At 43.9% G+C, this 13,147-nt stretch overlaps 1 protein-coding gene across 2 annotated transcripts in view; it reads right to left on the bottom strand.

Moving 5' to 3' along the window:
* Positions 1–13,147, bottom strand: part of SDC2 (syndecan 2) — a 111,951-nt gene that overhangs the window by 50,162 nt on the left and 48,642 nt on the right. The window contains exon 1 of one of the 2 annotated variants that reach the window (XM_057735955.1): positions 3,196–3,335. The exons of the other annotated variant lie outside the window; for it this stretch is intronic. The gene's annotated coding sequence lies outside the window, so the exon portion shown is untranslated. Of the gene's footprint in view, positions 1–3,195; positions 3,336–13,147 lie in introns of those variants that run through there. 2 annotated transcript variants of the gene reach the window in all.

Raw genomic sequence — 13,147 nt, 5'->3', positions numbered from 1 at the left:
CCCACAAACGGGCAGTCATCACCTTGTCTAGGTGACCAGTTGCACCAGTGAAATAAAGCTGGTGCTACCCCAAGTTCCCCTTCCCGCCCTTCCCCAGCTGTGAGCTTAGTGACATTCAAACACACCAATGAACTCGCCTCACGTCCTGCGCTCTGTACTCCATCTGAGCCCAATAAAGGCACTCGCCTGGGGGTCCTCTCTCCCCCGAGACCTGGCTGAGTGTGCTCCCTGGAGCTCCTCTCACATAGACCCTGCGCAGCACTCCAGGCCTCCCTCTTCTGGGACCCGTGGGTGTGATGACTCCTTTCACTTCATATGCCTCTCCGGGGGTAACTTCTGTGACCATTTGCCATGATCCTTAATGATCCCAAAAGGAGGCCATACTCCTGCGTTTACAACACAGGGAGCAAAACTGAACAAAGTCCCCATCCTTCTGGAGCTTGGTCTAATGAGAGACAATCAAGCGCCATGAAAATCAACTGTAGAAGTAAGTGCTTCGGAGGAGAGGTGAGCAGGGCTACGAGGGTGTGAAGGGTTGGTTGGTTTGTTTTGGGGGTGGGGGTGGTCAAAGAAGCCTTGCCCTGAGGGCTGAAGGAGGCTAGGCCTTAACTAAGGGAAGAAGGAAGAAAAGAAAGAGGGAACAGCAAGGAAGAATGTTTTGCAGAAATAGCAGTTTTATGCAAAAGTCCCTGGAGGGAGGAAGTGGCCCACAGGAGAGGAAGTGGCCCCCAGCCCGCACTGCTGAGTGACAGGAGGGCAGAGGCCAGACCCGCAGCATCTAGCTAAGGATGTGTCTTTATCGTAACATAAAAAAAGGGGAAAAACAAAAACTCGAGAAGCTTCATGTAGCACAGCAGAAAGTGGACGGGATCCTGAATCAGACAAGAGATCCCCAGGCCCAAGTTGCAGCTCAAAAACAGGTGGGTGCCAACCTCTGCCCCACTCAGTGCGTCAAACGAAGATACAAAGACCCATCGCAGGGCACCTTGTGTCCTGCACTAGGTGAAGGATGTGAAATTGTTCTGCAAAGTGCTTGCCAAATTAACTGCATTATAAGATTATAGATTATTTTTAATTAAATGCTGGAATATAAACCATACCTAAAATTGACTTTCCCCTTTTAAAACCACAAATTAGGAAACAGGCTCAAAGATATCATCATTTTCTTTTTCAGTTCAGAAAAATAATTTTTTTATTAGTTATCTATTTTATACATATTAGTGTATATATGTCAACCCCAATCAAAGGTATAATCATTTTAAGAGTAATACTCTTATACTTACACTGAAGGAAATGATATTTACAAAACTCAAGACCTTATTAAAATTCAGATATTAACCCGCACTATGACCCTTTCTGGATGCATGGCCGGCTGTTCAGATTTTCATATATTTCAATGCACCAGAATCTTATATCTTAAATAATCACCACTGTAAACCTCCTTAGAAAAAATATGCCTGGTATAAATCAGAATTGTATATCATCAATCAATTATCTTATTACACAGAAAGCTTGGAGCCAAACTAGACAGAGAGCTTACCAATCCCTGTGCAATTAAACATAAATAAGTTGAAGTACAAGTGGCTCTCATGGTCTGAAGGCAATATCCTGAAGGAGGGCAATAAAGCATAAAGAAAAGAATACTTTTGTGGTTCTTTACGATGGATAAATGGCTGCATCATCGACTCTGTTATTGGTACGTGCAGTTCTTGCTGCCAAAAAATAGCAAGCAAGAAAAAAAAAAGCAAGGTGCTCTAAAACTGATGCTGGTATATAGTTAGCTTATCTCTATAACTTCCCATTACCCTTATCTCTTCCTAAAAGGAAGATATTAAAGCAATCAAACTTTAGCAAGAGGAATGACTCAGTAGACACACACACACACACACACACACACACACACACACACACACACACGCACTGTTTAGGCTACTTGCATATTAAACAGTGTAACTTCTAGGTCATTTACAGTAACAACTGCTGTAGGTATCTTCAAAAAATTATTTGAAAAAATCAAAATAATAAAACAGTATAAAATTTTATAGAAGTGTATTCTCATACCACCCATGTGTATACTTACAGCTTTGTGATCAGAACTGAATGCCTGTAATGACTATTTTCTGAAATTAATACTCATTTATAGGAGCTGAGTCCATTTAAAAAGTATGCCTCATAAAACACATTTTTTCTCACAAATACTTATCAAATGAAACTCATTTTATGCCTTTTAGTAATGTCTCTCTCAAAGTAAAAGAGCATTTTGTAAAATAAAGGGGTCAGATTTTTTGCATCATTTTTAAAATGTGAAACTTGCACTGCATATTAACTCCAAGCCTAAAACTGCTTTTTTTTTTTTTTTTCATATCTGAATATAAAATAGCTCTTCTGGAATTCCTGAAATACCTACAAGACTTTTTCATTCAATACCAGAAATCTCTTATAAGCTTAATGAATTGGAGAAGCATTACCCCCTAACAAAGGCAAGAAGCTTCAAGACTCCACAGGAATTTCATCACGCAGTCTTCCAACGTGGGATGGGGGAGGGGAGACCACACTCTAGGAAAGGTTAACTAAACACACTGAAGGACTGTAAAGTATCCCTTCTACAGAACAACAGAACCACAAAACAAAATAGAGAGGCTTCAAAGCAGTTTAAAAATACTTTTAATTATATGTTAAAAGTTAGTGACAAAAACCTAAAAACTCCTTTGTCCCTTTTAGCCTTGAAAGCAGAGGGAGACTGCCTATAAGTAGGACTACTGGAAGATTTTATCCTAAGTAAAATTTAGGACTTTACAATGATACTGAATCAGAGTCAACTCTTAGATACAGCAAACACCAAACGCACTCAGTGAATCAATCCATTTTCTAAAAGGCAAAATGAAAAACTGATTTTATGTCAAAAGACCGTGGCTGGATAGGAAGAATTCCTTCCTTTTAGATATTGCATAGAATTCAAACAAACGCATGGTAACAACACAGCACCATTTGCTTCTCTTTCAATTTTGAAACCCACATTTGCCAAGATCAATAACATGGAATATAATTTAAGAACTTTAATATATCAAAACAAAAGAGGGAAAGAAGGTCCTCAGGGCCTCTGGATAGAACAGAGTCCCAAGATGGAACTCAGAGTAAAAACAAGTCAGAGTTTTATATTAGATACTGGAATCTGTGCTTCATTCCTCATCTCACCTGGCGGCTGAGACATCGACTGGAACAAGGTCTGGGTGCAGCAGGGGTTTTGGCCAAGCCTAGCTGGAGAAGAGCACCCTCAAATCAGAGGCAAGCCAGATACACACCAGCTTGTCACAGCTTCTGTGGAAGAATACTGGAGTCTGTTACTTTCCCCAAATCAGGACACACCAAGCCCTCCAAGGAGGCAGCAGGAATTGGCCCCTTGTGCTGCCAATCAAGTGCCTGACTCATGGTGCATACACCCTGCCCCTCAGGAGAGAACACAGGCTGATCTTGTTCAAGAAAAAGGAAGGAGGAAGAGAAGATCTGAAGGAAATGGAGATATCTGAGAAAACCTATTCCAAGAAAAAGGAAATGGGCGCAGGAGGAATTGGCACACGAGTTCACGGGGCGGGAATCAGAGCAGGAGAGAAGTCCCAGAGCACCGGGCCTGCCACACTTGCTGAGCTAGTCAGGTACTCTTTCTGTTACTGGTTTCTTCCTTGGTCTCTCTCCTCTGCAGATCCTCAAAATGACCTGCCTGCTCTCATAAATAATCAAACTCAATCACCTGAAAAGTCCATCAGGATCCAAAATTAACCACCCTGAAACTATAATAGCTTGCACCCATGATGAGCAGGACAAGTGCTTAAGGACAGAGCCTTGGAGCTCAATAGGCTGGGTTAATTCCTGATTCCACCAACCCACTGACTCTGGGCAAGGGACTTACTTACTGGCCCCGGGTCTTTCTGGTTAACTCACCTGTAACCTGGGGCAGATAACAGTATACCTGCCTCACACAATGGCAGTGAGGATTCCAGGCACAGACTGCTTAGCATAGCTGCTTGGCACGTGTAAGTAAGCAATGCATAGCATTAGTTACTAGTAATTATTTTACTGATGAAGTGGTCAGTTTTCTACTGTCCTATGAAAAAGAGATGGGTTTGATAAAGAAACTTATAACCACAGGCAGGTTTTCTCTCTTAATCCCATTTAGGGGATGAGAGGTGAATTTCTTGGGGCTTGTAGGAGGAATGTGATGTAACCCACAGCAAGCACATGACAGGCGTCTTCTCTGCACCTACACCACCTGCTTGGGCTAGAGGCGGGCCAAAGCAACCCTCCACGGGAAACCGGCTAACAGGTTAGAACCAAGGGGCGCTCCCCAGGGGCAGTCACTTACTATTCCAGCAGCCCTGCTCACAGGCAGGACTTGGGCGAGGGCGCTGATCACTGGCTGGGCCGGAGGCAAGTTCCGAGTCCTCCTCAACAGTAACCTGCGAGCTGTGTGCAACCCAGGGACCTCGCCAGACTGATGAGCACGGATACCATGGGTAGGAACCAAGAGCTGATGATATTAGGACTAGAAAAATGATCAGGGCACCCATCAACAGAAAGCAGTTTGACTCTTGTAACTCCAGAAATGAGACCCACACAGGAGGTTCCAGATGCCGATGAGGAATAAAGACAGAGGGGGGCAATGGACTGTTATGATTGGCCAGTTTAAATAAGAATCACTGCAATATACCTCATTGGAACATTTTATCTTTCAGTAAAACATGCCTAGAGAAGGGAGGTCAGGGGACTTGATCTGAGCTGTCGAAGTTATTTTGCCAGGGTTCTGGGGGTCTGTGTGTTGGGTGGGAATCAGCCCAAGACAATGGAGGTGTTATACATGCACAGTGGGGAGTATCAAAACTCCTTCCTCACCAGCACCGCTGACACAAGTGTTGTGCCAATAATGATAGTATTATCGGCCTTGAAGCTTTCTTTTTCAGTAGAATCTGTCTACTGGGAAAAGACTGTTAGCATTCTCCATCAACTGCTTGAATTACCACTAGACTCTATAAAAATCCTACAGTGACACTGGGGCAACCATCCTGTCTCCTGTTTTGATTTTAATTTTTACATTTTATATTATACACACTTGTAAATATGAGATCGTTGACAAGCTTTTGGGGTTCCAATGTTCACGTTAGCCGAGGGGTCCCAGCCTATCTAAGCTGCCCACATTGGAGGGAACATAAACTACTAGGGAAACCCCCAAAGCCCAGGTATAAAATTTCAAACCAAAAAGAGAGAGAGCAGTCTCAAAGTGAGCTGGACTTCAAAACTGATGAATCAGAAAAGTTCTTCTAACTCTATTCTTTTCGCTAAAGGACTAATAATCTCTACAACAGTTTCTAGGCTCTGGTTCAACCTAAGGAAATAGGTCTTGTTTTAAACAATGCTCATTAAGTTTTAAAAAATCAAATTCAGTAATATTTGAGGAATTATTTGAGTAATATTCAGTATTTCTTGAGTCCCTATACAGAGACATATGCAAACATATGGGAGTTATTACTATAGTCCTCAGAAAAGAAACTGATATGAGAGCTTTTAAAACCATACTGTCCCTGATGGGAGGCACCAAGATAACAGCCTGATGAAGATACTCCAAACAAGGAGAAACAAAGGGCCAATTGATCAACATTCCCCAAATTACTGGCTCCAATGGGCCTCCTGTGAAGGACAACTGGTTCTATCCTATCTACCAGCTGTATTAATGCTTCCTAGTGTTACGGTCATTAGGATTGAACCTCCCTTTTCCCAACTACTCATAAGCCACTCACTTCTAAAAAGCTGCTCAGTTCACAGCAGTTGCTGGACAGCTCTCAGAGACAAAGACTTCAGTCCCATTTTCAGGGTTACCTACAGAAAAAACTTCTGTTGTCCACTTATTCCACACCCTGCAGCAGAGCCTCAAGCCACCCAGCTGTTCAGCGGACTGTGATTCAAGAGCAGGAAACAAATGCAAACACTGGAGAAAATTTTGTTTGTTTGTTTTTTCCCCATGTCAAGGCCTCTGCTTGGGAGGAAAAAGAATGCAAAGGAAGAAAATAGGGGGAAAGTTTAGAAACGTACCAAATTGTTTTCAAATAACACTCTTTCCTAAGTTTTCCTGAAGAACTGAGGAGGATCTCAATTTCAGTGTAAGAGTGTTCTGTTAAATGCTCCATTTTTAGATTCCTATACTCAGCCTACCCAAGAAATGTTTCTGACAGAGTTTGAGATCCAAGAGATAAAAGGTACACAGGCACACTTCCATTCAATTTGCTAGAGCAGCGAAAAGAAGGAATTTTACGCAACACATAATATGCTGCAAAAGCCCATTAAATGACATCTACTCCACGTGCACACTGTTGTCTAGGAGCATTTTGGTTGCCATGGTCCTACTTACCACCAAAATCGACACCAAGACTGTGAAGTGCCTGCCCTCAAAGCTACAAATACCCTGTTTCGTGTTCATTGCAAAGCAGATTCTCACCATTAAAACTGGCAGTTTAAACAGAAGGCTCAGACCAGGACTTTCATTGGTCCGTTTCTGGTCATAGCTACTTTCAGTAGCACCTCACCTTTCAGGAATAGTCCTGTCACTTCAAGAAGAAAAAAAAGGAAGCACTGAAATGATGGGGTAAAACATAGGTTAAAAAACAGTGAAAGCATGGCAGCTTGCCCCTGCAGGGAAGACTGCCTGAAGGCGAGAAGAATCCCTCTACCAAGATGGATCACATTGCACGTCTGTCTGTCTGTCTGTCTGTCTGTCTGCAGCAAAAAGCACCTGTGAGCCTTGGAACGTTCTTCCTCCTCGACCTTTCAGGTTTGGGAAAGACAAATAGTGGATATCTCAACCACCTTTATTATTGGTGCTGTTGCTGTTGTTAGTAATAAACATCTACGAAAGCTGCATAAAATGGCTGCATAAAAAGTCAAACCAGGACCCACCCCAGTCAAGCCAGATATCAAGACAAACAAAGCATCCTTTAAATTCAGACTCCACAGTTTTGCATAAGAGCCACTTTGATATCCTACATCAGCAGGCAAAGAGAAAAAAAAAAGTTCTACCCAGGTACAGCCTGACACCATTTATTACCATGTGCCAATCTTACAAAGAGCCCAGATTAGCCTCAAGATTGAATACTGGGATGCGGCGAATGCATACAGACCTAACAACTGCCGGTGGCTTCTTCTAAAAATAGGAGGTGGAGAGCGTTGGTGGGAAGGTGGTCCCCAAGTTCATGGGTGAGCTTGAGTCATAATTAGGCCTGCTAGATCCATATTTACCGACTGTGACTCACACAGTACGTGGAGCTGTAGGAGTCTTTTATAGTGTAAGCTTCTGAACCAGTTTTTTACGTGTACATCCAAGGCATCTGATATGAGTAGCTCTTTCAACAGGAGGGGAAAACATCACTGCCTAAATGTCGTCAACTCAAATCTTTGAGACACAAATAAATTGAAACTAGTCTGCATTTCCCCCCTCAACTCAGATATGAGACCATTCAACGTGACACAAAAAGGTTATGCAAATCAATAGGCCATTTAGCAATGGCCCGTTTTTTTTATTCCAGCACGGTGGCTTTTTAAACACGGTCACACCCTATATAGCAGCCTACAGGCTGCGTGGAAAGTGCCAGTGCAGAAAAGCTTTGCTCGTTGTGAAGGTTCCCATCAGCAGAGGGGCTTCACAGCAGGATGCTCTGCTGGACCCATTAGTCAATATATGGAAACTCAAACAAAAGGCTTGTGACAGCCTCGTCCCCAAAGCATTTTTTAATTCCACAAAGGAATCAGAGGCGAGAGACTCTTGATGGTTAGAGGGCTAACCGTGCTGACGCATCTTTAATGAAACACTTGAGAAATCCATTCACACGTAGTCCTGTTTCACACACCAGCTTTTTTCCTCCACTCCAAACTGGATAGCAATAACTAGTCATTCACCTCCCTGTCGTTAAAATAGCCTTTTCTTTGTACTTCAGCTGAGACCACTGAAATTGCTCCATGAGGAACAGAAAAATTCATCACATGCTCTACAAAAAGCTCCCCATTCCCCCTTTTCCTCCAATTTACTATGATGCCGGCATTCCCACCACACAAACGCAAAGGAAGGGTCTTCTGTAGGGAAGTCCACAGCTCCTCCCTCACTCCATCCTATGGACTGGAGCCTTCTGTGTTCTTTTGGCTAATTTTTCCACTAACAGGAATTTGTTTCAGATTTTAAAAGAGAGAAGAGAGAGAAAACAAGCCAGCCAATCAGTCAAGTCCTAAATTATCTTACCCCAAATCCTCGTTAAGGGCTCCTCTTGATACCGAGCAGGGCTCTGTGGGGCTCCTGGGCACAGAGCCTTTCTGTGCCCCCCATTTCTGTGAGTATAGGAAACAGCCTTCATTCAGCCTCCAGGACCTTCCCTGAGTTCCAGTGGGCAGATTCAAGCCGTTGTTAATTCGTGAAGGGAGGGGATGCACGAGACCTGGGAGAAAGAGTCAAGAGCAGCCTTGGGGCAGGGTCTGTTTCCCCACCCACAATGCACACAACAATATCTTTGAGCTATTCTGCAGATGTTGAAACCCCCTCCAGGTGGGAGAAGTTAATGATTAACGAGGGTGTGCTGCCCACAAGCATGCAGACCCCAGACCAGCTGGACCTGAAGGTTGAGGATGCCGACTCCTTCTCACCTCACCACCAGCCCATCAGAAGAATGCAAGACAGTTACTGCCTTGATCCTTATTGTCAACCCCTGACCACGAGCCCCGACTGTAAGACCTCTCCCTGTTCCCCAGGGAGGGGGGCACAGTCTTGCGGTGCTAGCCTACTGTGTTCTCCCTTTGCCTGGCAACATAATAAAGCTGTTCCTTTCTACTCCTCCAAAGCTCTGTCTCCGTATTTCTGTTTGGCAGGTGAATAGAGGCCCGGTTTTTCTCGGCAGCACAGGGACTACATTTTGGCAGGCCTTCCATTTTTGGATGAAGTTTTGGGGTTTAAGGTGGGGAGACCTAGATCTCTGCTGGGGGATCGGTTCGAGGGCTGCTGAGTAATCCTGCTGAAGGGGTACAAGCAGGGAGGGGACAGGGAGAGAGGAGGGTCAGGAATGAAAGGGCAGGACTTTTCCTTGGAAGAAGGTATTAGCTGAAAAAGGAGTTTACTCGCTGTAGACTGCTCAGAAATTGCAGAGAAATTTTCCGTTTACATAATCTCTTGCAATTTTTTAGAAAGGTAACCCTCTTCATCCATCCCTCAATCGGCCTGACAATAGTCCCTCACAGACATCTAAAATAGCCGAAGATCAGAGAGTGGTCCAGTCTTGGGGTTTGACTAGGAATCCATGAATCCTGGATGGACCTAAGGATTTCATGAATCAACTGCCGGAAACTGTAGAATTTTGTGTGGACCCACAATTTCGGGGCGGGGGGGGGGGAAGGTCCGTGGTCTCTCTCACGTTCTCAGAGGGATACCAAAAGCTCAGCTTCTCTGTGCACCGGTGCTGAATCAAATCTCAGAGACAGAGTTTTGGGTGAAGTAGAGAAGGACAGCTTAATTACGTTGCCAGGCAAAGGGAGAACACAGTAAACTAGCACCGCAAGACTGTGCCTCCCTCCCTGGGGAACAGGAAGAGGTCTTACAGTCGGGGCTTGTGATCAGGGGTTGACAATAAGGATCAAGGCAGTAACTGTCTTGCATTCTTCTGCTGGGTCGGTGGTGAGGTGAGAAGGAGTCGGCATCCTCAACCTTCAGGTCCAGCTGGTCTGGGGTCTGCATGCTTGTGGGCAGCACACCCTCGTTAATCATTAACTTCTCCCACCTGGAGGGGGTTTCAACATCTGCAGAATAGCTCAAAGATATTGTTGTGTGCATTGTAGGTGGGGAAACAGACCCTGCCCCAAGGCTGCTCTTGACTCTTTCTCCCAGGTCTCGTGCATCCCCTCCCTTCACGAATTAACAACGGCTTGAATCTGCCCACTGGAACTCAGGGAAGGTCCTGGAGGCTGAATGAAGGCTGTTTCCTATACTCACAGAAATGGGGGGCACAGAAAGGCTCTGTGTCCAGGAGCCCCACAGGGTCCTGCTCGGTATCACCTATCACCCTGTCAGCTTATCCTCTTTACTCCTTAAAGCAGAGGTTCCATCCCTCCAGGGAGCTCGAGGTCAGTCAGATGTTTGCCAGAAATGCAAATGCCCAGGGCACACCCTAAACCTCAGAACACCCCACAATGACAGAATTCCAGAGTGGGGTGCAGGAACATGCATGTTTACAGAGCTCGTGGACATTTCTCATGCACCCACGCTTTGTGAACTTACTCAGCAGTTATCCTCCACTGAAGCCTGGGTAAGGTCCTCCTTGCCTGCCTCTCTCCTAATCTTATGTGCTCTTTCTCACCTTAGAATCTATTCTATTTCTTACCTCTGCAGGGAAATATCCTCCACCTACCTAAATCTCACCCATTTTAAAAGGCCGATCTCAAAGCTACTTCCTTTCCCAATACTGATCTATTCTGACCTCTCTCAAGGTGAATTTTTCTCGGACTTCAAGTATCAGACTTGCCTAATCCCTCAAATACTAGCTATCAGCCCTGTCCCAGTGCGGCAGAACTGGCAGAACATGAAGTGAAATGTAAATATATGAACGTTAAAACATAAAATAGACGAAAAACAGACAGAACTCTCAAAACCACCAAAATCTTGTCTGTTCAATTTCTACTTTCCAAAAGGCCCCTAAAATACTTCTGAAACTGAGGCCAGGCAGAGAAGAGTTAAAGTCTTTAAATCTGCTCTCTCAGCTAACGCAATGGACGCCAGCTACCAGAGAAAAGCTAGTCAGGTGGGGACAGCTGTGCTAGGGCTTAGCCTAACAGGATATACCAACAGCACGAAGGGCCAGCTCACTGAGCTTCTGCAAAAGACCTCAACTATGCCCCTCCCCCTCCTCACAGCAGTGTCTCCCAAACCCCTGTGCCGCTTAATTCAACGACAGGCCCCGAAAGCAGCGCGGACTTAAAACTGCACACGATAACCTTCTGCACAAAAATATACAATTACTCTTTAAAATCATGCACAAACCAGGTGATAATTATACTGACAGTAAGGTCCCTAGAATATGCCTGTGTTTCAGAAAGCTTCAATCCTCACCACTTATGAGTGGGCGTAACCATCGCTAAACCCATTCACTTATTCAAAAGCATTCACTGCAAAGCCTCCTAGGGATGTGGCACTGTGCTAAGTGCAGTGGGGACACCAGGATGAATGAGAAATGGTTATTGCCCCTGAGGAGCTCAGCACAATCTTGTAGGAAGGAATATAATAAAGACAAATAGCCAGAGTGCAAAGCGGTGTGTGATACGCGCCATGAGAGAAAGTCAAGGTCCTAGAGGAGTTCAGGAGAGAAGGAGTGATCACTAGAATAAACAGAGAAAACAGCATCGTGGCAACAGCAGTTCACCTGGTTCTTGAGGACAGAATCGAGAGGACAGTCAGCAGGCAGGAAGGGCAAGAGCTTAAGAACACAGATGGCAAAGTCCTTCTGCTCGGAATGGAATGGGATGTTAACTGAGGCAGAGTTGTCAAGAGGATAATTGCATAGATGCTCCCTGGCCTCTCTTGGGCACACCCGTAGGATGGGGATGATTTTACATCCGTCAAGTCACTTTGCTGATGCGTAAACCATGTCCAATTGGCCCAAAGGCAGCCAGGTTATTTCTTTCCTCACACTCTTGTGGCCCAACCTCAAATTAAGCCTCCATGGAAAGGAAATTGGGGAAAAAAACTATGTTCTGCTATAACCTAGGCACGAAAAAGTAACAGGGAGCATCATGGCTAGAGCAATGGACGTAAAATCAGAAGACTTGGGTTTGAGTTCAAGTTCGTTCTGTCAGCTGTAACACCTTGAGTGAGTCACTAACACTGTTTCTTCACATGCAAAATACAAATGTTAATTTCTCCACCCAGTAAGAGTGTTGTTCCAATGACATGGATGCGAAGGTCCTTTGTAAAACTATAAAGCTCTTTCAAAACGTAAGGCAACATTACTGGATAAGTTTTGAAGAGCTTTAAATTTTATTTTTAAATACATATGGTCGTGATGAAACAAAAAACAAAACACAAACAAAAAAACCTCAAATAATATGATGACTGTCCATGGCAAGGGGAGTGCCAGGCTCAGGCAGAAGCAAATGCCAGAGATGCCAGAGCAGAAAAGTGGGAATGAACAGGATGTTGTTGAAATTGTTGGGCTGCTGGAAAACCAACCCCGAAAACACCCTGCAGCCAGCCTTTCCATTCACTTAAAACAGAGATACCTCCTTAACAGAAAATCAGCTCAAACTTGTTTAAATTGAAACATGCGACATAAAAAATTCCTAAGCCATACTTGATTTAAAAAAAAAGAAAAACCACTTATTTGGTTCAGGTTACATGATGCTCCCTCAGTAACTATGAAGACATTACTGTGGCCCTACCTAATTTCCTTTGTTATCATCTTGGCTTTTTTTAATAGCTAGGGTCAACCAATAATGAATATCCACTACACAATCACCTAAGCTAAATACATACACATATGAAACAGAATTTTAAAAGGCTGAAATTCATTTTCACAGTTAAAGAAACAAATGCAAGATATATACACACATTTGCACATTACAGTGAACTCCTTTGCCATGAGCCATAAAAATTTTTGAAGCTCTAAGTAAACATATTAACCTGTTAACCTGCACTAAAGAGTTCTACAGTGTGACTAATTAAAATAAATCTTCCTTTGATCCCATGCAGCCCTCAAGACTTTCAAATTCTAACATATTAGACTAGCATGCTTATAATTTAACTAGCATGCTTATAATTTAAGAGCCAAATAATTTTTTCCATCCAAAGAATATCTAACGCGCCAGACTACACAGCTATTTCTCAAATTCCTTACCTCCTGAATCTCTAGCAGTTTAAATTCCCCTTTCTCTTTCTCCCTGTGTTCCCTCCATAACTGATTTTCTCTACATGTTCCTCCTTTTAACCACAGTAGCAATAAAATTTATCATCCAACCCGGGCACTTTTGAGAGTGAAAGAGGGGAGCTGTTAATATTTAAGCCAGAAAAACAGGTATAAAAAACTGGGACAGGGACTTCCCTGGTGGTCCAGTGGTAAAGAATCCACCTTCCCAGGCAGGG

The sequence above is a fragment of the Hippopotamus amphibius genome, chromosome 5 (assembly GCF_030028045.1).
Source record: "Hippopotamus amphibius kiboko isolate mHipAmp2 chromosome 5, mHipAmp2.hap2, whole genome shotgun sequence".
Classification (NCBI taxonomy): Eukaryota; Metazoa; Chordata; class Mammalia; order Artiodactyla; family Hippopotamidae; genus Hippopotamus; species Hippopotamus amphibius.
The sequence above is the reverse complement of the archived record's forward strand: the minus strand, read 5'-3'. Positions and strand labels throughout refer to the sequence as shown.